Consider the following 23830-nt stretch of genomic DNA (forward strand, 5'->3'; position numbering starts at 1 on the left):
TACACCACTGCCATTTCCTACCAATGCTTGGGACACCCGCCTTCAGGCCTCAAATTTCCCACGTCAGGGACAATCATCTGACGCGCATCCATGCACTGCCAGCCACAAGTACATCCTGCTGAGTCCCTGGCAAGCCAGCCCCAAGATGGCGATTCAGGTCAGCACGAGCCAAGCCTATGGGAAATGGTTAGGGATCTTCAGCTGGCAGTGCAAGACCTATCCTGGAGACTCCAGGAGATGGAAACACGTTTGCAACAGCAAAAACAGCAACTGGAGGACTTCTTTGTTGAGTCTGACACAGAGGACGATGATTGTGATTCTGCTGCCAGGGCTTCCCCTCATCGAGGTCATGGCAGTGGTGAGGAACCTGCTGCTGGACACGCAAACCCGATGGGGGCTCGACCTAAGGAAAAAACTAGACCACCTCTCTGCCCCCAGGTTGACAAGTTACAAGGGATTTAATGCCTTGACCCGAGACGTGGCAGAATTTAGGCATTCGATTGTGCAGTTAACAGTATTGGTACAACAATTAGCAGTGAGACCACCATCCAATGGGTAACTCCCTCTACACCTTCCTGTACTGGAATGTAAACGGCTTACAGACTCTATTTACTGACCTCCACTTTTATGTTATAGTGAACAAACCCTCTCCAATTGCCTTATAGGAGGTAGGACGTGATGTGTCCCATCTAAGAGGTTATAGTGTTTTCACCCTGGATCAAGATGAAGGCTGCTTCAGGGGGCTTAGCAGTGTATCTTAAGTCTAGTCTCCCTGTTACACTCTCTGAAAAAGATGTACACAATGGAACTGAATACAAAGTCGTCTGCTTAAATTTTGACAGCATACTCATTTATATTGTGAATATTTATGTGCATGCTAGTTCCTTTCATGTGGATTCCCTTCCCACTTGCATTCTTGAGGAGAGAACTATTCTACTCAGAGACCTTAATGCCAGGCATCCAGATCTGGGTAGCATCAAAACCTCCAATGTCAATGGCGTGCATTGGAAAAATTTCCTTGATATTGTTGATACTGCTTTTCTTACAGATGAAAATTTTCCGACCCATATTCAGGGAGGCAGGCTCGACTATGTAGTCTTGTTCAACTTTGAAACAAGTCCTGCTGGAACACATGAACTCAGGTATCTGCTCAGTGATCATTTCTGCTCTAGAAACTTCTCTTACATTATGTACCACTATTTACAACCCAAGGAAAAGGTTAGTCATTCCAAGTGTAAAGTTTCCTAAACTCTGCTGCCATGTCTAGAAATGGTATCTGACCAATTGGGGGTCCTTTTGGGATATTAACACTTTCTATGAATGTCTTGTTGCTGTTATAGAAAATTTTGCTAAGCACCACAGTTCAGATAAAGTACCCTGAACAGTGGCCAGTAAACCTACATATGCTACTGATCCAGCAATAATAGGATGGCAGAGGACACTGGCTAACTTCCAGAGGCCCTGGCAAAACAGTCCTAATGTCAATGAGGTATGTGGCAGTATGGTGGCAATTACACAGTGCTAACTGAACTACGTCAGAAGGTCAGAAAACGACACTGAGATATCTTCCTCACGACCACTGGGAAGACCAAGTCTCTCCAGTGTGTTTGGTACCATGTATACAGGATAATAGGGAAAACTAGCAGCATAACCTCCGTCCCAAACCCTAGTGGCAAAGCCCAAGCCTTGACTGACCAGTGGGCCAGTGCCTCTGCACAGTCAAGCCTTCCTGCCAGTCTTGGAGAGAGCCTTGGCCACTACAGGCCCTTTAGGAACTCCCTGGTTGATGCCAGTATTAATGTGAGGGATGACACATGTCTTCCCATAACGTACGACGAATTACTTTGTGCTGTAAAAAAAGGTAAATTGACCGCTCCAGGCCAGGAAGGTATAACCTATGGCATTCACAAATTAATACACAGTAGATGGTAAAAGAAATGCCAGTTATTGGTATGCCTGAGTTAAACATGAAATTTACAGAGATCATAAAATCATTCACTACCACCTTTTACATAGTAGAAATATTATCAATTAGAGGAAATATGCTGCTTGGACTAAATACAATGAGGACACAAAATAAAATATTGATGCCCCATTTCAATGGAATTAACTACGACAACGAATTCATTGAGGGGAAAAAGAAGTGAGTGGTAATCATAGGGGCATTTGTCTTCTTAGTGTAATAGGAAAAGTGTATGGTAGGATACTTATTGACAGAGTTAGGGAAATAACAGAGGAATTAGTTGGAGAAGAACAGGGAGGCTTTAGGAAGGGAAGAGGTTGTGTAGATCAGATATTCATTCTTAGATCTTTAGTGGAAAAGATTCTAGAGAAGGGAAAGAAGTTGTATGCGGCTTTCATGGATTTGGAGAAAGCATATGACAGGGTGGATAGACAAGGATTCTGGAAAGTATTAAGAATATATGGAGTAGATGGGAAGTTGAATGCTGTGAAGAGTATGTATGAGGGTGCTAAGGCTGCAGTACCTGTGGATGGTGAACTGAGTGAATTTTTCTCTTTGAAGGTTGGGTTGAAACAGTGATGTGTCATGTCTCCCTTGTTGTTCAATCTGTACATGGATGGGGTAATAAAAGAGAAACAAGGTAGGTCAATGGATATTGGAGTGGCCTAGTGAAAGAGGGTAGTGTTTGGAAACTCTATGTACTGTTGTCTGCAGATGATACTGTGATGTTAAGTGAAGACGAAGGGGAGCTGCAAGGCTTGGTGAATGAGTTTGGGAGAGTGTAAGAAACGGAATCTAAAGGTGAATGTAGGGAAGAGTAAAGTGATGGTCTTTGAGAAAGGTGAAGTCAGTGAATGTACAGTAAGGTTGGATGGTGAGGAAATTGAAAATGTGAGCACGTTTAAGTACTGGGGGAGTGTGATGAGTAAGGATGGGAGTTTGGAGAGTTAAGTGCTTGAAAGGGTACAACAAAGAAGGAAGGTTGCTGGTTCCTTGAAAGCAGTGATAAGAACCAGGGAAGTGAGCATGGAAGTGAAAAAGTTACAACATGACAGTGATGTGATACCATCTCTAACGTATGGAAATGACGCTTGGACGTTGTTGGAAGGACATAAGTCAAGAGTGAGAGCAGTGGAAATGAGTTATTTAAGAGGAGCCTGTGGAGTCACATGGAGAGACGGCTGACAAATGAGGATATAAAGAAGTGCTGTGGTGTGGATGTGGATGTGATAGGAAGCGTTAGGAGGAACACACTGAGGTGGTTTGGCCATGTGGAGAGGATAGAGGGTGAGCGACTGACGAGGAGAATGTATGTGAGTGAGGTGGAGGGGGGGACAGGGAGAGGGAGGCCGAGGATGAGATGGGGGGATGGAGTTGAAAGGTATATGAGAGTGGGGGATGTGAGTTGGGAGGAGGGCAGTGAAATGGCTGGGGACAGGGCGACGTGGAGGCGATTTGTTTGTAACCACTCCGTACGGGATTAAGGCGTCTGGCAGTAGAAAGATAGATAGAATTTCATCTCCTGATACTACAACCAACAATTATAGACAAACTAGTCACAAGAGCGATTACACACACTATACAAAGAAGGTAGAGTCTGCCATATAATCTCTCAAAGAAAACGGGCGCTTAGACCAGGCATTACAAGCCAACACCCACCTCTCACGCACAGTCCAGTTGTGACTCGCTCACTCACTAGGCAAACATTAATTATGATAACAATTTACCATCAAAATCATTCATGCAAATTACTATTAAGAGTAAATTGAGAAACTGTAATGTCATTGTAATAGAAGAGACTATTAGAATAAATGGCCTTTTGATAGAAAGTGCCCTATGTTTGGTAAATGACAAGGGTGAGGCTAATGTCATTTTCGCTAACACCATGAATGGAGATGTGAAGATAAGAAAGGAACCTGTATTTGTAGGTTAGGGATGTGCCCAGCTCCTATACGCGAAGTGATAGTAGCAGGAGTATCGAGCAGAGTAAACTCATCAGACAGAGAGTGCATAAACGAGCATTTGGTTTGCCCAGATACTTCTAATGTGGAAAATGATTTATTACATTTACTAAAGAAACATCCACAGACTGCCGCATTACCTGGTGAAAACGTAGTGTACAAATCTAATCCAAAACCATACTAACGTAAAACAGGATACACAACCAATCTATGTGCCAGCATAGCCTACAGAGTTGCACACTCACAACGCACGCTAACAACGCAGTATGTGGATATACATTATGTGCACTGACATTCTTGGTGAGAAGCTCTGTATGTCTCCAGCAGACACTACATCCCGTACGTTGTGTTATGAGATATATACCATTTCCTATATAATGTCTACATATTGGTCGGTCACCAGATAGAAATGATAAAGAACAACAAACAGATGCAATATTTACAATGAAGTAAATAATGAAGACACTTGGTCAAAATTTTCAGATGTAGATAATGAACTTTAAAAAAATTTTCCTCCAACATACTATAACTTAGACCAAAGATTATTAAGGTCAGGAAAAACATAAATTTCCTGTAAATGACGATTGCAAGGAAAAAACTGTAAAAATGGCTAACTCAGATGCAGCAAACACCAGCACAGTACCTTCTCCACAAAATTCCAGTAATACCCCACTTCCAGTGTATATTTTTCATGAAGATAATGATCTCACAAAATTCTCTGGTACTGAAAAAGACAAGATTGACATAAGCACACTTATTGAACAGTGTCAGCAATATTTCATTACGAGACACATTACAGATGAGAAAGGAAAAATAGCTTTTTTTTTCAGCTAGAATAAACCAAGAATGATGCCCAGATGGTAATTTGCTCAAGTCAGACAAGCTGTTGAGAGCTTCAACATTTGAGTAATTTCAGATAGAATTTCTCAGAAAAATTCTCTGGAGGCAGGAAATTTCTTGGTGGTATAACCCCAGAATTACACAAATTGTAGACCTACTATGGCATATGCACTCAGGCTCACATCTAGGGGGAAGTAACAGTAGATATTCCCACTATTAAGAAAACCTTGTTAGCTAGCCTAGAAAACTCAAATTGGGTCACAGCTGTTGGTAATACGTCACCAGTGCATGTCATCGATATCATTGGCTACATATCAACCTTATGCAAATTTCCTGACAGGGTGTTAAAATCGCCAAAACCATCCCATATAATCCAGGACTCTGTTAGTATTTGATTTCATTTATGAGGTGGAATTAAACTGCAGCAAAGCTGGCATGATTGACACATCACAGGCCAACAGGACAGGGATCATAGTGTCAGAAATTGTAGCAGAGCTAAGTCAAGTCCTGGGAAGGACCAGAGACAATCTCGTCCAGATCACAAACACACAGTCAAGTTAGCTCAAGGACTCATTCCCGCACACCAGGCAACAGAGTGGAATAAAAGTCTGGCCAAAGTCCCAGTAGACATTGGTCGGCACAAAGACAAAGAAATTATCGTATACCGATTTTATCGTAAATCGGTAGATTGAAATCCATTATAAAAGGGGGGTTATGTCAACTCAACTTCTGAAGACTGAACCATAAATGACAACCCACCATCATTCCTTCTTGTGTTGGTCCAAGTCGTTCCCCCGAGGCTGGGTGGCAGCCTGTGATTACAGGCACTAGTGGTCAGCCTGAGTCAGACAGGAACAGGTTAGATGGAGGGGAATCCGTCCCATACCTGCAGTGGGACCCATATCTGCACCAACCATATCACTGAGGCCTACATTGGCACTGACCATACCATTGGGCACACAAATTCACAATAATCCCTTAATTCACACAAACATTTTTCACGCGATTACGTTTATTCACGATATATTCATACAATAACTAAAACAAAATTATAATATTCAATAAAATTATGTTAATATATGAGAGAAATAAATGAAATATAATAATGCCTGCCCACTGCCAGTGCACATACATGTGTGTGTGTGTGTGGGTGGGTGGGTGGGTAGGAGGTCGGTCTACTACACACCATACAGTCAGCTTGAATCCGACGGTCGAACTGCGCGTGAGTGGCGAATTGTTATTTGTGGCTTATTTTTCTGCTTTCCAGTCATTGCTTGCCTTGTTTGTCAACAAGGGGCCTATGCAAGGTGCTAGTGATGCATGTGGTAACACACCAAAGTGGGCTGGTAAAGTGCTGGACAAACTTAGGGAAGGAATGTCGGCGACAATTCGCCGTCAGGACGATTCCCCGTCATTTATTTACATACCAATTTATTTAGCAAGTACAGTACACTAGTTTTGTACTTATATGAGTTATAAAATCCCCCTGAACATTAGTTATTAAAGTATTAATTAGTCAATAATAAATATATTTATAGAATGACGGGGAATCGTCCAGGAGTTTGAAATTGTCCTGACGGGGAATTGTCCATGTTTTGACGGTGAATTGACTGTACGGGGAATTGTCTCGGAACCGTATGTTTGGGGTGAATGGGTCAACTGTTCGTACAATACAGAAGGCAGAACGTAGCATACGGGAGGCAGTGATGGCTAGTGTACCAGACTGTATTCAAGTGTCTCCACCTACGCTTGTGCTTGTCAGTTTTCAGTAAGTGTTAGGGATTACTTTACTGTAGTACAATGTTTGGCTGAGAGGTGATGATAACAGGCTGGCACACATGAACAAGTTGAAAAGACAGGGCTTTGAAGGAGACTTGAACCATAACAATGCACTGCACGCCGGGGCCGCCATCTTGCCTGAGACAAGTGATGGTCACTTTGCGTGTCCCTGGCGCTTCCCGATGGCAAAATCGTTATAGCGGGAAATTTATCGTAAATCGGATTTTGGGGTGGAACTTTTCTATTATCGTTGTAGGAAAATATCGTAAACCGAAACATCGTAAAACGAGTAATGACTGTAGAATGGCTCACGAGTTGTCGTTGCATATTATACTGTCTGTCATTGGCTGGAGTAAATAGGTAGGTCTCTCTCTCTCTCTCTCTCTCTCTCTCTCTCTCTCTCTCTCTCTTTCTCTCCCCCTTGGTTTAATAGCGAGTTGCATTAGAGAACTCATAGGTTATGGAGTTTATTGTACAGTTACATCATATAGTGAGTTACAGCGTAACATAGCATGATGGCAAAGCCTCCTAGCTGACCCTCGTGTCATCGGACCTTCTCTCTAACTTCTTCTGATCTGAAAGGAATCTCTCGAACATTATATACAACTTGGAGAGGATGTGTGTGTGTGTGTGTGTGTGTGTGTGTGTGTGTGTGTGTGTGTGTGTGTGTGATGTAGTGTCTAGCAGATTTCCATTCACCTGGACTAATCGACTAGGTCTGGTTACTCCACGTGTTTGAATACGTCTTGAAATTCTTGGTTGTCTGGACTAAAAAGAGATCGTTTGAGATACATCAGATGTTAAGAATGCTTGATGGTCTGGAACAAAAAGATTGTGGATATACATTATGTGGATTAGCATTCCTAGTGAGAAGCTGTGCATATCTCCAGCAGACACTACAGTATATCCTGTACATTGTGTTATGAATGTGTGTAGATATGTATGGGTATGTATGTATGTATGTAAACTGGGTTCATGGTGTATTGATTAAGCTGTTGGGCAACACTTGTGGGAGAAGGATGCTCCTCCACCCTATAGTATTTCTTCATTCTGTTAAAAAATATATCTTTACACTTCAAGTCCCTTTTTAATGAGCACATTGTTAAACATCTTGAATACAACAACTAAATTAGTGATAGACAATGTGGTTTTCGCCACGAAAGATCCACCATTGACATACTCAGTTTCCTAACTCATACCATCCATCAATCAATTGATCTACATGGAGAAACTCATGCAGTAGCTCTTGATATTTCTAAAGCTTTCGACAGAGTGTGGCACCGTTCCATACTGTCCAAACTCCCTTGCTATGGACTAACGTCATTTGTTCCTTTGATTTCTTCATATCTTAGTGACAGGAAAATAAGAGTAAAAGTAGATGATCTATATTCCAATTTCCACTCAATTAACGCCGGCGTGCCACAGGGGTCAGTTCTGGAGCCAACCCTGTTCCTGGTTCATATTAATGATCTCTTATCTGTCACCCACAATCCCATCCATTCATACGCAGATGACTCAACACTACATAGGTCATTCACATTCAGACACCCATTTACAAAGTTTAATATCTCTACCTCTCTACTCAGTACAGCCATCTCCATAAATCAATACCTATCTACGATCAGTGAATGGGGACAAAACAACCTAGTCTCTTTTAATGCTAGTAAAACTAAATATATACAGTTTACTAATAGACAGATATTACCAGATTCGTACATTACCTTCAGTGCTAGTAATATTCCCATCTCCAAAAGTATTGAAATTCTTGGCATCTCACTTAACAATGCCCTCAGCTGGACCTCTCATGTTAGATCACTTGCTAAAATCGCCTCAAAGAAACTTAGATTATTGTACAGAGTCCGTAACTTCTTCGCTGATGAGCAGTTGGCTATAATTTATAAGAGTCATGTGCTCTCTCAGCTTGAATATTGCTTACTCTTGTGGAATGGATGTGGAGAGGTTGCATTAAAACAAATAAATAAAATTCTGAACAAAGCTGTTAGAATTATTAACAACCCAGCCATTACAAATAAACTACCTCCCCTGCAAGTAAGAAGGAATGTTGCCTCCCTTCCATTATTTTTTAGATATTTTTTTGGCAAATGCTCAGACGAAGTTGCGTCCATGGTGCCACCTCTCCACGCCTTCCCTCGTGCTACTCGGGCATCTGGTAGTGCTCATGACTGGAATGTCATTCAGCCATATTGCAGAACTTATGCCTATCAGAATTCTTTCACTCCCCGAATTGCATCTCTCTGGAACTCGCTTTCCCAGAGTTGTTTCCCTCCAAATTTCAACCCACAGCTGTTCAAGTTTAACTGTTACAGATATTGTATGAACAGAGGACACCAGTAATCTGGTGTATGGATTATTATTTTTTTTTTTATTCATTTGTTTTTCCTTCCTCCGTTCTGTTATTTAAAAAAAAAAAAAACAATCTGCTGCCACTTGAGCATCATGCACAGCCCTTCTCGCCCTATTCCTTTTTTCCTTATACCTCTCATATGACACCTCATCCTTCCTCTGCAGCCACACTTCATATGCACATCTCTTCTCAGCCGCAGCCTTTCTACTTCCTCGCACCACTATTCACTTCCCTATCTTATAACATCACCCACTCGTCTCACACCACACACCTCTTCCGCCTGCCACACCACAGCACTCTTAAACAACCGCCATTCTCCTGATCTTTCACTGCGTTCCACTCATCTATCAATTTCTCCTGATAATCTATCATTGTGTTTCTTTTATCCACCTCATTCACATTCAAAATCTCCCTACCACACCTAACTCTCGTAGCTCTCACCCATCTCTTACTGTACCTACTCACAACTGTGGTCACAGGTAGTGGTCAGACAATAATTACACTTCCACAAAAAGATCATAAACTAGAAAACAAAAATTTTCTTCTAAAATCATTGTTAAGAAGTAAGAATGGCAAAAGTGCACAGATAAGATATGAAAGAAGCTCAGAAACAAGAGAGGATTCAGGATGGGAGGAGACAGACTGACACCATACACCTTCCTGAGACAGACTGACTCCAACAGCAGTCAACCTATCCCCGATAGACTCCACGTCCCTGAAACCAGTGCAGTGTATTTTATGAGTTTATGCATATTTCAAAAACCTGTAACTTTACTGCAGTAAAATTTGGTGAACAGAAGGGCAGTGAATCACTGAAGAGTCGGCTTGATTTTAAGGTGAGACAGAAGACGCTACAAAGTCTCCTATTCCACCTAAGATGTGGTTCTGGGTGGCATTTAAGAGGCTTTGATTCATCTCTTCCTTAGTGATATGTTTGGGTTACTGTATCGCATTATTGTTTCGTATTCACGCGATGGCACCGATATAACTGGACGGCTCCTCTGCCTGGTTGTAAGAGAGTCCCTCATCTCCCTCCTTATCCCCCGAAGGTCGATGGTGGACTGCAGGAGAAGGGGACCTTGAGCGTGCAGTCCACCGGGTTCAGATCCAGATGACTCTAGGGGTGTAACAACTACTACTAATACCACTACTACTACTAATACTGCTACTAGTACTACTACTACTAATACTGCTACTAGTACTAGTACAACAAGAAAATTATCGATGATCCGAGAAAATCCATCCCCCCCCAAAAAAATAAAAAGTAATGAAGAGGAAAAAGTGACGAAGGTATGGAGTTCATAAGTATACTGTCGAATGAAAAAAAAAAAATGAACAAATAAAGACTACAAGGCGATGAGAAAAATCCAAATAATATTGTTCAGTTGTCTTCAGTTATTAAAAAGGAAGTTTAAAATAATATTGTTTAAGATATTTTTATTCCTTGGTAACATAGTACCATCCAACATCCTGCAGTATATTTAGATGTCCAGGAAACACTTCATAAACTCCCCATTAAGGCATGAAGTAAAAGATCGTGGTATGTGGGAAATATTTTGTTCATGAATAAGTCACTTGGTAGTTACTTCGAGGCAGAGAGTACTAATAACTGGTGAATCTTATAAGTGACCTGAAATACGTAGCAGTGTATCCCAGAAGCCAGTTTTCTGACGTGTGTACTAACCTACCTATATCCATTTACCTGTCTATCTATCTATCTTCTATATTTTCTAAAAATAGTCTCCATGCTTTTCCTTTCCAGCTATCATGTTGCATTTTTTCTTTCTTCCTGCCGGTTATTATGTCCAAGGAAGTGATGGATGAGAGAGCCTTCCTCGCACTTCGTCTCTCTATTTCACTTCACTGTTCCCTCCTTACTCCTCCATCATCTCATATCTTCATCACTCCCTGTCCATCACTCCATCTCTTTAATTCACTTCACCACTTCTTTACCCTTGCACCAGCTCACATTCTTTTCATTATTTCCTCTCCATCACTCCTTCTCTGTTTCACTTCACTACTCCCTCCTCTCACTTTCACTTTATCATCACACCCTCTCAGTGATGATGACCCTGTAGGGCTTGGGTGCGTTGATCAGAAGAACTTCAGGATCCTTGCCCATGGTGAGTTGAAGTCCTGGTGGTGGTGCGAACGAGAAGTTCTGCAGGAGCACCGTCAGGAACACAAACACTTCCACCCTGGCCAGACTCACCAGGACACGACCGTCGACCTGATGGTGTGGGAATGGATTTTTTTTTTCTTTTATGCTGCGACATTGAGTCAAAGGCTAACAGAAATTAAAAGGAAGTAATCCCTGTAAGTTGTATACAAGAAGGGAATTCCAAAATCTATTAATTACAGGGTGTCAGGAGGTAGGGGATTTTGAATTATCTTTTTTTTCTTTTAATTAAAGATATGGGAGGAAAAGCTGAAAGACAGAAGAAAATGTATCTCTTCCAAAAAGATTAAAATAGAAGTGAAGGGGCAAATATAACTTACACTAACTCCTTCACTAGAAAAAAAAAAGCCATATAACGAGAACTATTGTACCTACCATGCCATATCGAGGAAATATTGTACCTACCATCACATAACGAAGAATATAGTACCTACCATCGTATAATGGGGAAATAATATAGCTGCCATGACATAACAAGGAAATATTGCACCTACCATGACATAACTGGGAAATATTGTACCTACCATCACAAAACGAGGACATATTGTACCTACCATTACTTTAAGAGGATGTATTGTACCCAAAGCTGGGAATAGCGCTACTATCTTCATAGCGATGGTGGTAACGCCATTACTTTTTTAGCCAGTAGCGGAACTGAGAGCGCAGCTACTTTTTGGCTGTACTCACGCGTTACCGCGCTCCTCGCTACTCACGCGACGAATACAGGTCCGGTGTCGGTGAGTACATACAGATATGCCGACGGTTTGGTTGTATTTATTAATGACGAAAAATAATACCTTCATCAATTCTGTCAATTCATGATGTTTGTTCTACATCACATCAGTACTTTATTAATTATTATTTATTAGTAATGTGTAATAATTAGACAGGAATTTGCTAGTTAATTATTATTTAAATTAAATAAAGATAAATAAGGATGTCAGTTAGATGTAGGCAATGCAAACACACACACACACACACACACACACACACACACACACACACACACACACACACACACATCTATCCCCGTCTCTAACTCCCCACTATTTCCCCCACTCTCTCTTTCAGACTAATTCCTACTCAATACTTTATTATTTCGTAACAGTATGTTGTTTTCAGTTTTAAGTAATGGAAAAAAAAAAACATTACTATTGTATAAATAGCTTTTAAAAGTAAGCTCCAGTTCATTTTTACTTTCGTTTTCGTACATATCTTAAATAGGTATCATTGAAAATATAATAAATCTATATAATATGTATCAATGGTATGCCACATTTTTTTGCCTTTTATCTACGTATGTTTCTTTCAGTAGGTATATTAGGTAACATTGTAAAAGAACATTTGTTACATTATACAGTAAATAGCTTTTTCCTGTACCATCGGCTCTAAGCTTCATTAAAGTGACACCGACACTTTCTTTTTTTCAATATAAGTATATACTGACATTAATGGTACACAACATAACCACTCAGACTGACTAATATTATCGAAGACAGTATATATTGTATTGCTATATCACAGTTTTTTGTTAACCTTTCCTTCGTGTACCACTTTCTTATCCAAAGTAGCGGGAGCGCCGCTACATTTCGTATCAAGTAGTGAAACCAGTAACGCCACTACTTTTTCGAGGTAGTAACGGGAATGGGAGCGCTGCTACTTTTTATTAGTAGCGTTCCCAGCACTGATTGTACCTACCATCACAAAACGAGGAAATATTGTACCTACCATCATATGACGAGGAAATATTGGACCTATTACCACATAACGAGGAATTATTGCACAATCCATCATAGAACGGGGAATAGATTATACCCACCATCGCATAATGAGGAAATATTGTACTTACCATCGCATAACGAGGACATACTGGACCTACTTTCAAATAACGAACATATACTGCACGCCTACCAACGTACAGCATAACATGGGCTTCTACTGTACGTACCGACAGAAAAAGGGACGAATCCTTCTTTCTTGGCGTTGAAGGATCCGTCTGGGTTGATGAAGTGGTCGGGGTGGAAGTGGTGTGGATGCGCCCAGTACTTAGGGTCCTTGTGGCAGCACTCTAGGTGGGGAACTACCACTGTGCCCTGGGAAGATGGGTAGATTAGGTAGATAGGTAGGTAGGTAGATAGGTACATAGGTATAAAGAGAGAGAGAGGGGAAGACCAAACACTAACCTTGGGGATGGTGTAGCCCTCGATCTGGGTGTCCTGCGAGGCGGTGTGTGCGACGGCCATTGGAATAAGGGAAACGCAACGGTGAACCTCGTGGATGAAGGCCTCCAGGTAGGGAAGCCTGGGGGAGGGACAGGAGTTAGAGGGAAACAGTGAGAAGGAGAATGTGTTTGTGTGTGTGTGTGTGTGTGTGTGTGTGTGTGTAAGATTTACTTCATCGTCATTACTGTCATCATCTCCACCATCATCACTTTTATCATCAACATCATTATCATCATTATCATCAACATCATCATCATCGAAATAAGGAACAAGAAGGCTCCCTAAGATCGCATACCTCCTCTAACGCCAATAAAATTTATGGTCTACTACAGACAGACAGCAAACATATTCACATACTGAGAGGCAGAAAGAAAAGCAGAGAGTTAAGAAGGTTAACTGAGAGAGTGACAAACAAAACAGTAAAAGAATTAGTGTTAAGGAAATAAACATAGAGACAGACAAAACAGCAAGGCATAAACACAGAGTTAAGAATATAAACAGACGCAGAGAGACAGAAAAGCAAAAACGTAAGCACATAGAGAGAGAGAGAGAGAGAGAGAGAGAGAGAGAGAGAGAGAGAGAGAGAGAGAGAGCAAAACCTTCATCCCCACTTGCTCCTCTCGTGGTAGTAGAGGAAGCCGCCCTTAGAAACCACGGCGTCGATGTCCCGCTGTAACCTGGCCTGCACCTGCGGGTACTTGGCTAGGTACTTGATCGACCAGCGCAGGAATGACGTCGTGGTCTCAACGCCGGCCAAAAACAAGTCAGTCATCAACGCAGTTAAGTCCTCCTCTGAACGAAGAAATATATATTTTTCAACTTTTACGTAAAAGTAAATCAAAGATCATCACTTCCAAATAATTCTCTAAAATATAAACACTCTTTTTCTTTTCTTTTTTTCTGCCTCAAAAAGACCAGTGCAAGTCTCTGGTCATCACCTTCAAATCCTTCTCTGAAAAAAAATAATCATAATCTTTTCGAATTTGTTATGATAAATATGCCACTCATCATTATCCAGTCAATCTCTGCCTTGCAATCATTTTTTTTAATTGCCTCAAATCATCTTTAAAAGTAAACATTCCCTCTTACAGATTCGAAAAGGACCAGTGCAAGTCACTGGTCATCAAATCTTTTTCAAAAATATAAGAATAGTCTTTTTTTTACTGCTCGAAAAGAATCCGTCTCTATAATATAAACTGCCTTTTCTTTTTTTCTTTTCTTTTTCTTAGATTTTTAGTTATCTAGAAAGACTCAGTAAGAATCACTGATCATCACCTTCGAAACCGCCTGTGAGTAAGCATAACCAGGTTCTTTATTATTATTATTATTATTATTATTATTATTATCTCCCCCAGTCCGATTACGTCCTTTTAGATTTTCTTCTTGCTACTTCAGTCGATTTGCTTCAGCTTCGGAGAGAGTGTTCTCTCTCTCTCTCTCTCTCTCTCTCTCTCTCTCTCTTCGGACTGTAGGAGTAAGATTCATGCAGGCATTCCAGTCAGTTAAGGAAGCTCCTTAACACCTCTTCCTAAGAGGAATATTTTACTTCTTACACCTTGCTTTCCTCTTCTGTGGTATATAAACTATTTTAATATCACACTACTCCGCATATATAACGTGTAAGTTTATGTTAATCAGTCATGTCCAAAAATAAATCGCAAAGGAAGAGGTGTTAGGGAATCACCTTAACTGGCGAGAAAATTATCAGCATCATATTTTAGATTTCATATATTTTTACAATTCAATATTCAGTCTATAGAGAAGACGATGTTAGGCCAAAAAATAGTGAAATGACTAGACTGTGGTGCCCCTCCCGTCATTATAAATACTACTCGTCTATAGTTCATTCACTTGCACTTGGCGGAAATTTTCGTCTTTTTCAGGTTATTTTCTGTAGCTAAGTGTCAGAAAAAGTGCTAAAGCTCTACATCCTTTCTGCAGCACTTCTTCATGACTAGTACGTGTACCATTCATTACATTCGTTTAATCTAATGTTGCAGCTTAGCATTCATGAACGAGAGATTCCCATTTTATGCTTGCTTAAAGTGAAAAGAGTATATATATATATATATATATATATATATATATATATATATATATATATATATATATATATATATATATATATATATATATATATATATATATATATATATATATATATATATATATTATATATATATACATATATATATATATATATATATATATATATATATATATATATATATATATATATATATATATATACACACACACTGAAAAAAAGGAATTTCCGATAAAAGCGACACCTGGACTTCTCTCTCCTACCTCAGACTTTTTCCGATATATCAGACATTAGTATGGATTGCATCAACTTTTTTTCATTAGCTCTGTTGCTTCGTTACTTGTTATCCAGCTCATATCCAGCAATCTACATACTCAAGACCCTGACCCACTCCAATGGCCATCCAAGGCCCATCATTAAGGTCACGACAACCACCCAATTCCCCTTCAACACCCATCATCAAGGTCACAACAACCACCAAATGTTCATCCAACGCCCATCATCAAGGTCACGACAACCACATACAGTAATTCCCATCCAATGCCCATCATCAAGGTAAAGACAACCTACCCAGTGCCTATGCAACGTCCATCGTCAAGGTCACGACAACCAACTAATTCCCATCCAATGCCCATTATTAAGGTCACGACAACAACCCAATGCCCATCTAACGTCCATCATTAAGGTCACGACAACCTACCTAAACATCCTCGTCCTCCACCATCCCCCTGCCCAAGCTGGACTGAGGTCAGGCAGTCCTAACTGCTTCTGGCTTTATTGGACTTTTCAAGATATATATGAATTTATTTCAGTGGGCTCCTCGACTCCGATAAAAGCGAATTCCGGTATATTAAAGTGCATTATATCGAGGTTTGTGTGTGTGTGTGTGTGTGTGTGTGTGTGTGTGTGTGTGTGTATAAAACAAGCCAGATGGTTTCCTGTACACCAGGAAGTCATGTACTACACTGGATTTCGTTAGTTTCGTTTCGTTTTTAAAGGCTCCAACATGCTTGCAAGCGTCGGCCTTGGTCACCTAATGGCGGCTTTCCATGCTGCACGATCCATTGCAGCCTCCCTGTTCAGTCCCTTAACCCTGAAGTCACACTTAATGACCTCGTCCGATGTCTTTCTCAGTCTACCCCTCATAACCCCACCCCCAGTATTAACACTTCTCACCTTCCTCACCCAATTATCATCCTCCATCCTCTCCACATGTCCAAACCATCTCAATCTACCTCTCCTCATCACAACACCAATACACTCCAGTCCTATCCTACCTCTCAACTCATCCATCGTAAACCCAGCCCTGCCCGGACCTTGCACGCAGGAATGTACTACACATCCACCTAATCATTGTCATTTCTGTACGGCTGAGCCGGCGAATATCCTCCTTCTTTACTGCCCAAGTCTCACTACCATACACCATTACAATCCTAACACATGCTGCATACAAAGACCCCTTAGCACTTAGGGAACCATATAACCAGATTATGACACCTAGTGGTTTACTGGGTAATTAAGGCGCTGCAATCGGATTGAACCCGTTCAGGTTTATATCCAAGGGGTGGTTGGGGTTTCCTTCCCACGTAATTCCACTCAGGGATAAGTGAGGCTGGTCACTCTCACCTTAAATGTCAGGACCAACTTTCCTAGCCCCGGGCTCCTACTCTCATCATGGAGAAACACAGGGTTAGATAATGAATGAATGAATGAAATATATATTTAGGATGATTATACTATTAGACATACAGTAGCCTACCTATAGGTGTCAGTGATGCCTGTGTTGGGTAATATATCACCTTGTCACACCCCACCAACAAAGTGTACCCTGATCGCCGCCCGTCTATAAAGAGTTGTCTCTTTTATCGTGGCCTCACCTGACAGAGTATCGTCTTGAGGGGAATCCTTGGACTGTTGTAGCTCAATTATGTAGTAGTCAACGAGGTCCTTGGGGTGAGATGGGTCCAGTGTTGCTTTGTGCTGCTTGATGAAGTCCTGCAACAAGGGATCTCTCTTATATTTTCAGAGTTACATGAGACTTTGTTCAGTATATATATATATATATATATATATATATATATATATATATATATATATATATATATATATATATATATATATATATATATATATATTCTCAATTAACCCCACCTTTGATCTTGGTAGACGTTGGAAAATTATTTGGACAAACATCAGTCAAATCATTCGACTTTCATTACTTGATTAAAAGCTGCCCATACCCTAATATCTAACCTAACCTAACCAAAGCTATCCTAATGTGGCCTAACATAATCTAATCCCTTCTAGCCTAACCTTGGCTAACTAAACTTCACCTGACCTAGCCTAACCTAGCCTATCCCAACCTAACCAAACGAAGCTCAATTAAATTTTAACCTTGGTTATTACACACCTTCATCGTTTCTTGGACTCTCCTCAGATCGTTCTTGACAGTATAATACCCAAGCCTCTTCTTGAGAAACTTTGGAGCCAATGTTAGAAGCCACGGGAAGATGTTGAATAGGAACACGGGGCCTTGCTGATGGTCGGCGGTCATGCTGATGAGTCTTATGAAGTCGTGGGCTTTCGGGTCGTCCAGTTCATAGCGTGTGTCTGGCAGTCATCAGCAGTCGGAGAACAGAGGGAAGATAATTATAAGATCGAAGGAAGCTGCCTGCTGTTACTGAGAACAATGTACAATCATGGGCAAATGTTCACAAACTGTCCGCTGCCAACACTCAGTCTTGCTTTCCATTTTTCTGGCCTGTTCCTATCCTTCCATGTGGTAGTCTTGTGTGTGTGTTTGTGTGTGTGTGTGTGTGTTAATACTATCACAAAATGTTTTCAAATAACGCCTTCCATCTACACAACAAGCAGAATATATGAGAAAAGGGAGTAAGATAAAGGAATCACTGGAACGAAAAATAGGCCTACAGAGATACTTAGAGAAACTAGAGTTTGAAAGTGCAAAGAAAATATTTTTGATGCGAATCAAAATGCTAGAAGTGAAGGAAAATTATAAGAAAAAGTATGAGCCTAACCTAATATGTGACATGTGTCAAGAAGAGAATGAAAATCAACACCATTTATTTATATGTGAAGCATACGAAGATATAACAAGAGAAATTAAAGGATAAGAATCAATAATGGAAATACTAAAACAAAATGAATTGCAGGTGGTAGCAAATACAGTGTGCAGAATACTGAAACGAAGAGAAGTAATTATGAATATAATGAGCAACAAAGAAATGAACAATAGAGACTGAGAAAAAAAAAAAAATCTTGTTTAAAGACAAGAACTCCCGACTGGGAGTAGGCGCCAACAGCACCAACAAGAGCAGCAGATAAATGTAGATGATTTTTTTTTTTTTTTTTTTTTTTTTTGAGGGGCTAACAGGAGGAAGTGGGGAAAAATAATTACAAGAACAGGGGAAGCTGTCTGCAGTCGCTGAGAAGATAGGAAATTTTGGGGAAAGTTTGTTTAATTTTCACCATATTTAACAATAACAGTAAGAAGGAGGACTCAGAAAGTGCAACACCCTCCATAAACAGCTAGGTTAAGGGCCGAATATCTGACTTTACCCAGTGACCTTGATGTTCGATAGATTACCTTTAAAATCATATTACTTCATTCTTGCCTAACCCTTACCGTTTCGACAAAATTTTGTTCAACCACATCAACCCACCTGTCATCCTTTCAACCCTCTTGTCACATCAACCCACATATCACCACATCAACCCACCTGCCACCACCTCAACACACCTGCCACCAACGTCCATATAATGTTAAGGACAGCCACACCCAGGGACAGAGGCAGTGGCTGGTCCTTGCCAGTGTGTTTCTTGAAGTCCTGTACAAGCTGCCTCGCCTCCTCCTGCATCGCATCCTCCAGTGCCGTCTTGCCCATGCCGAGGTCCCGCAGCTGACGGAGGGTGAAGCGGCGGTTCCTTTGCCACTGGAGCCCGTTGCTGAATAACAAGCCTGGGGTTGAAATATTTAGAAAAGGTGATTTATTCCCTTCTTCAGGATAATGACATGAGCTGAAAATAGTCAAAGAGTATTAACGTTCAGTCTTAACTATAGTTTCTAATTCCCTATCTTTCCTGCAACTCCTTTACAGTATTAATGAACCTCGTAATAGTATTCAATTATGGAATCCGAAGTGTAATTTTCTGGTTAATACTCGTAGACGTCTGCTTATATGAGTATCTGTCATCTATTCTTACCCACCATGGACCATTCCCATATATATCTGTTTGTTCCTTTGTCTATTTATCCTTACCTATCGTGGAACCTTGGCTAAACAAAGAGAAAGTGAAGAAGTTGGGCCTGTCTGAGAGTTCAGGCCTTCTCAGGGCAGTTTTCATCGTGTCGTAATTACAGAGGAAGATGCTGGTTACGCATCCAATCCGCCACCTGTAAGATAGTAGTCACAAGTCACACAGTAATCTATCCATCTATCTATGTAATTATCTATATATCTGTCTGCCTATCTATCTCTTGTCAGACGCATTAATCCTGTAAGTGCTGGCAACAAACAGTTCGCCAACATGTCGCGCCATCCTCTACCAAGTGGCTGCCCTCCCTCCAGCTCACACCTCATCTGTCATCCATCTCTCCGCTCTGTCCCTCCCTCCACCTCTTCCTCTGTTCCCCACTTCACCTCACATACACTTTTCTTGTCGTTCTGTCATTCTCCATCCTCTCAACATGACCAAACTATATCAAGAAGTATTATTTTTTCTCTCAGCAATCGCCCACATTCACAGTTCCAAAGTAATCATCTACAGATTTGGCAAAAGGTCTCAAATAATACAGGGTGGTCCACAAATAACGCTTCATGAAATCATCGCCTGACTGTATCTTATGTGTTGTGAGTGAGGGCTTGTCTGTGGCTGTGGGACAAGAAACGAATGTATAACGCGGGGTAGACGCTGAAAGTGCTGCCTAAACCGTTATTGCAACACTCAGTCAATCACCTGGCGGAGTGAACGAGGAGGATTATATATGGATCACTCTGTTAAAACACCTTAAAAGCAAACTCTCTTTAGTAATAATATTGTGAAGAAAAATTGGAATATCTAATCCATTAAACCTATACTATGTTCACTTTAACTAGACGTGAAATTGCCATGTGTCCATCTTGAATGCTGTTTTAACAAAGGATTAACACGAGCACATGGTACCCTGCTCATTTCATTCCAACTCTACCTAAAATTACCATCTCGCCCTCTTGAATTCTGAGCTGTTTAAAAAGATTAACACTACATTATGATGCTTGTTGTGAAGAAATCCTTTGTGTGTGTGTGTGTGTGTGTGTGTGTGTGTGTGTGTGTGTGTGTGTGTGTGTGTGTGTGTGTGTGTGCACTCACATAATAATGTCGCCATACACCTTCCTGAGTTTCATCACTTGGTCGCTGAGGCAGACTGACGTTGAAGGCAGCCAGCCCACCACCGGCAGCCCCCATATCCCTGCAGGCACACACGGTACAATTATTAGCACCTATCGACAACACGAATGCCATTGAGACACCTGACCCACCAACAGTACCCCTCACACACCTGCATATAAATGCCTTAAGCCCCCATCACACATTGCATAATGGAACCACAAATGCGCCACTAATTCTATTAGTAGCGGCATCCTGGTCCTGATTATGGGTAGATTGTGAGCGATCGTGACACTCGTGGCGCACTCGGCCGAGGCCACGAAAAATTAACGAAAGCGTTAATTTATCGCAAAGCTCCCCGATTTTTTTTACTCAATGTAGCGCTATTCTAAGTCTTACGTGACCCTGTCATGATCTTTGTTGCAGCTACGTGACTCTGTCGTGGCTGCCGTAGGTCCTTTCGTGACTGTCGTAACAATAAACTGTTACGGGTGATTCACAATAATCCTAATACTATGCCGAATGCGTCACGATAAATGGAAGCATGAGTCACAATAGAGACACTATAGACAATAATATGATTATTATCACGCACGTGTCAGAATGGTCCTAAGATGGAGTCACGATAACCCTAGGAATATGACGATAGAGTCACAACAGAGCTAATTGTGGGTCATGATAGAGTCACGATAGACCTATGCACTTCTCGCGACCTTGGCGATTTGGCAGCCGCTCTGGCACACGTGGCACATGCGGGGGTGTATGTGAGCATAACTCTTGAAGCTATTGTGGTACGTTTATGAAACCGTCATGACTCTCATGGCATTCTCGTGGTGATCATGGCCTCCTCGTGATGACAAAATGGCCATTAAAAAGGTGAAAATCTGCCAATCGTGACCCAGTCTTAGCTATTATGACTCCATCATGACCATCTTACAACCATCTTACAGCCATCGTGACATTGTTATCGGCATTTATCATGGTCAAATTTCACGACAGCGTCAATTATTGAATTAGTGGCACTATCGTGGTTTGATTATGGAATGTGTGACGGGGACTTTACCTGATAAACATTCCAGTCCTCTTGAGGACAAAAATCGTGACGCCTTCACCATTGACCACGAAACTTCCCAACAAGCGATAACGATACCATTGGTGTAGTTTGATGTTCTTGTCATAGAATGTGCCAAGGGAGGTAAAGATGGCGATAGGGGAGGGGTATGAGCAGTAGCAGAGGAAAAACACTAAACCCAAACACTAATTACAACAGGTTACCTACAGTGTACACCTGTATTCTGATGTCATTTCCTGTTTCACATAATGTTTCATATGGATCAAACCCCTTCACTTCCCACTAACCACCCGATGAGAGAGAGAGAGAGAGAGAGAGAGAGAGAGAGAGAGAGAGAGAGACTCATAAGCATTGCCCGTTACCTCTGAATGGCCCTTTGATTGACCGTTTCTTACGTATGTCGACGAAGGCTCAGTCTGCCGGTGTGGGCGTTGGTGTGGTAGTTGGAGTAGGAAATGAAAAAATAATGAACGGTTAGACACTGATAACGCTGACTAAACCGTCCCCGCAACATAAAAGAATTCGGTGGAGGAGTGGGACTACAATGTTATGTATGCACCCTCTACATATCTAGGTTTACCTTATCAGTACATGAAATTCAGGGGACAAGTTCGCTTACATGACCTTATGATAAGTGGCCGTGGAGATCTCGTAATACTTTTTCCTAAGTGGATCATTTTCTGTCTTACATCTCAGCATACTGTGTGTTGTTGATGTCGATGTAGTGAGACATAAATTACACTCAAGAGATTTTTTATACCTGTCACGGAGGAATGTGAATTTAAGAATAAAATGCTGATATTACTCGAAAGTAAACACAAGGAGTTGACTTTCAAAAAGTTTTACTTTATGCTGGCTTACTCAACCGATTCTCTAAAGACAAGAATTTTATAAACTTTCTCAACAGTACAGAGCAGAGACTAATCACTCACGAATGCTGTATTGTTAGTACTGTTTTGGCCTCTTAGAAAGTGTCCTTACCCCCTGACAATCATTAATAATAATAACAAAGACATAGGTTCATGCTGGTGCAAACTCCTGGCTGGCACAACGGATTTAAAGAATAATAGTCTTATGAAAGAACTGGCTTAACTACCAGTCGTGATTAATATAAGAAGTTTGTGCTAACTGGGAGTAGCAGACTAAAGTAAGCTCAGTATGGAGAAATGAAACATCTTTGATACATTTAAATGAGCTCAAAGAATAGAACTGTATATTATTGATTACAATAAAATAAATTTATGCTTCATGAATCTCAAAAATGAATTCAAGAGGGGTATTCACTGTCGCAGGGGGACTAGTGAATTCAAATATCAAAAGAAATACACTCACTCACTCATTCAGAAGCTAGACTTAACCTAAGAAAAAAAATGGAAATACTGATCACTGGAGGGAACTGAGCTGAAGCTACGAAAGACTGGGCATCTGGCTGTTGCACACCAGGCTCCGCTATCCATTGCTAAGCCCACTACGCCGATCACCGACTAGGTGGAGAGATCCAGGAAATCACTGTACAACAGAGACGCTGCTCTCTACGTTGGGCACAACAAGTTCCTACTCCCGAGGTGGTCCAAAACCAAGTGAGGTATGGGAGTGAGAGATGGTCATGTTCACCGGTAGCGGGCATGGCCTAACTTCAAAGGTCAACGTAAGCAGGGCGAACGATATACATGAGCAATAAAAATCACTCAGTGGAGCACTAATGTCATGCATAAGAACAGTCACTTTTGATGTTCTGAAAAAACTATCTTGATCAAATGCGTACAGGGACAGTTAAATACTAGGTGTCAGTTCACATCATATGACGTGTTGGTAGAGGCCTATGGTCCATGTCATATGATGTTTTGATTTTTTGCAGGCATGTTTGAACTTTGTAGCAGGCCATATGGACTCTGAGTATTGTCCCGGATGGCTGGTGTGCGGGGTCACACTGGCTGGCTGGGGGAGGGGGTTGGGGTGAGGGTGGGGGGGAAGGGCACCCCGGCGGTGAGGATGGCTGTGGTGGTGGGTGGTG

General features: G+C 41.2%; 1 pseudogene; it reads right to left on the reverse strand.

The window, feature by feature from the left end:
• Positions 1 to 933: 933 nt before the first annotated feature.
• On the reverse strand, positions 934 to 21698 carry LOC145391340 (cytochrome P450 2L1-like; annotated as a pseudogene).
• Between the last annotated feature and the right edge of the window lie 2132 nt (positions 21699 to 23830).

Source organism: Coenobita brevimanus, chromosome 18 (assembly GCF_032717465.1).
Source record: "Coenobita brevimanus isolate Jiangsu-jjx chromosome 18, ASM3271746v2, whole genome shotgun sequence".
Classification (NCBI taxonomy): domain Eukaryota; kingdom Metazoa; phylum Arthropoda; class Malacostraca; order Decapoda; family Coenobitidae; genus Coenobita; species Coenobita brevimanus.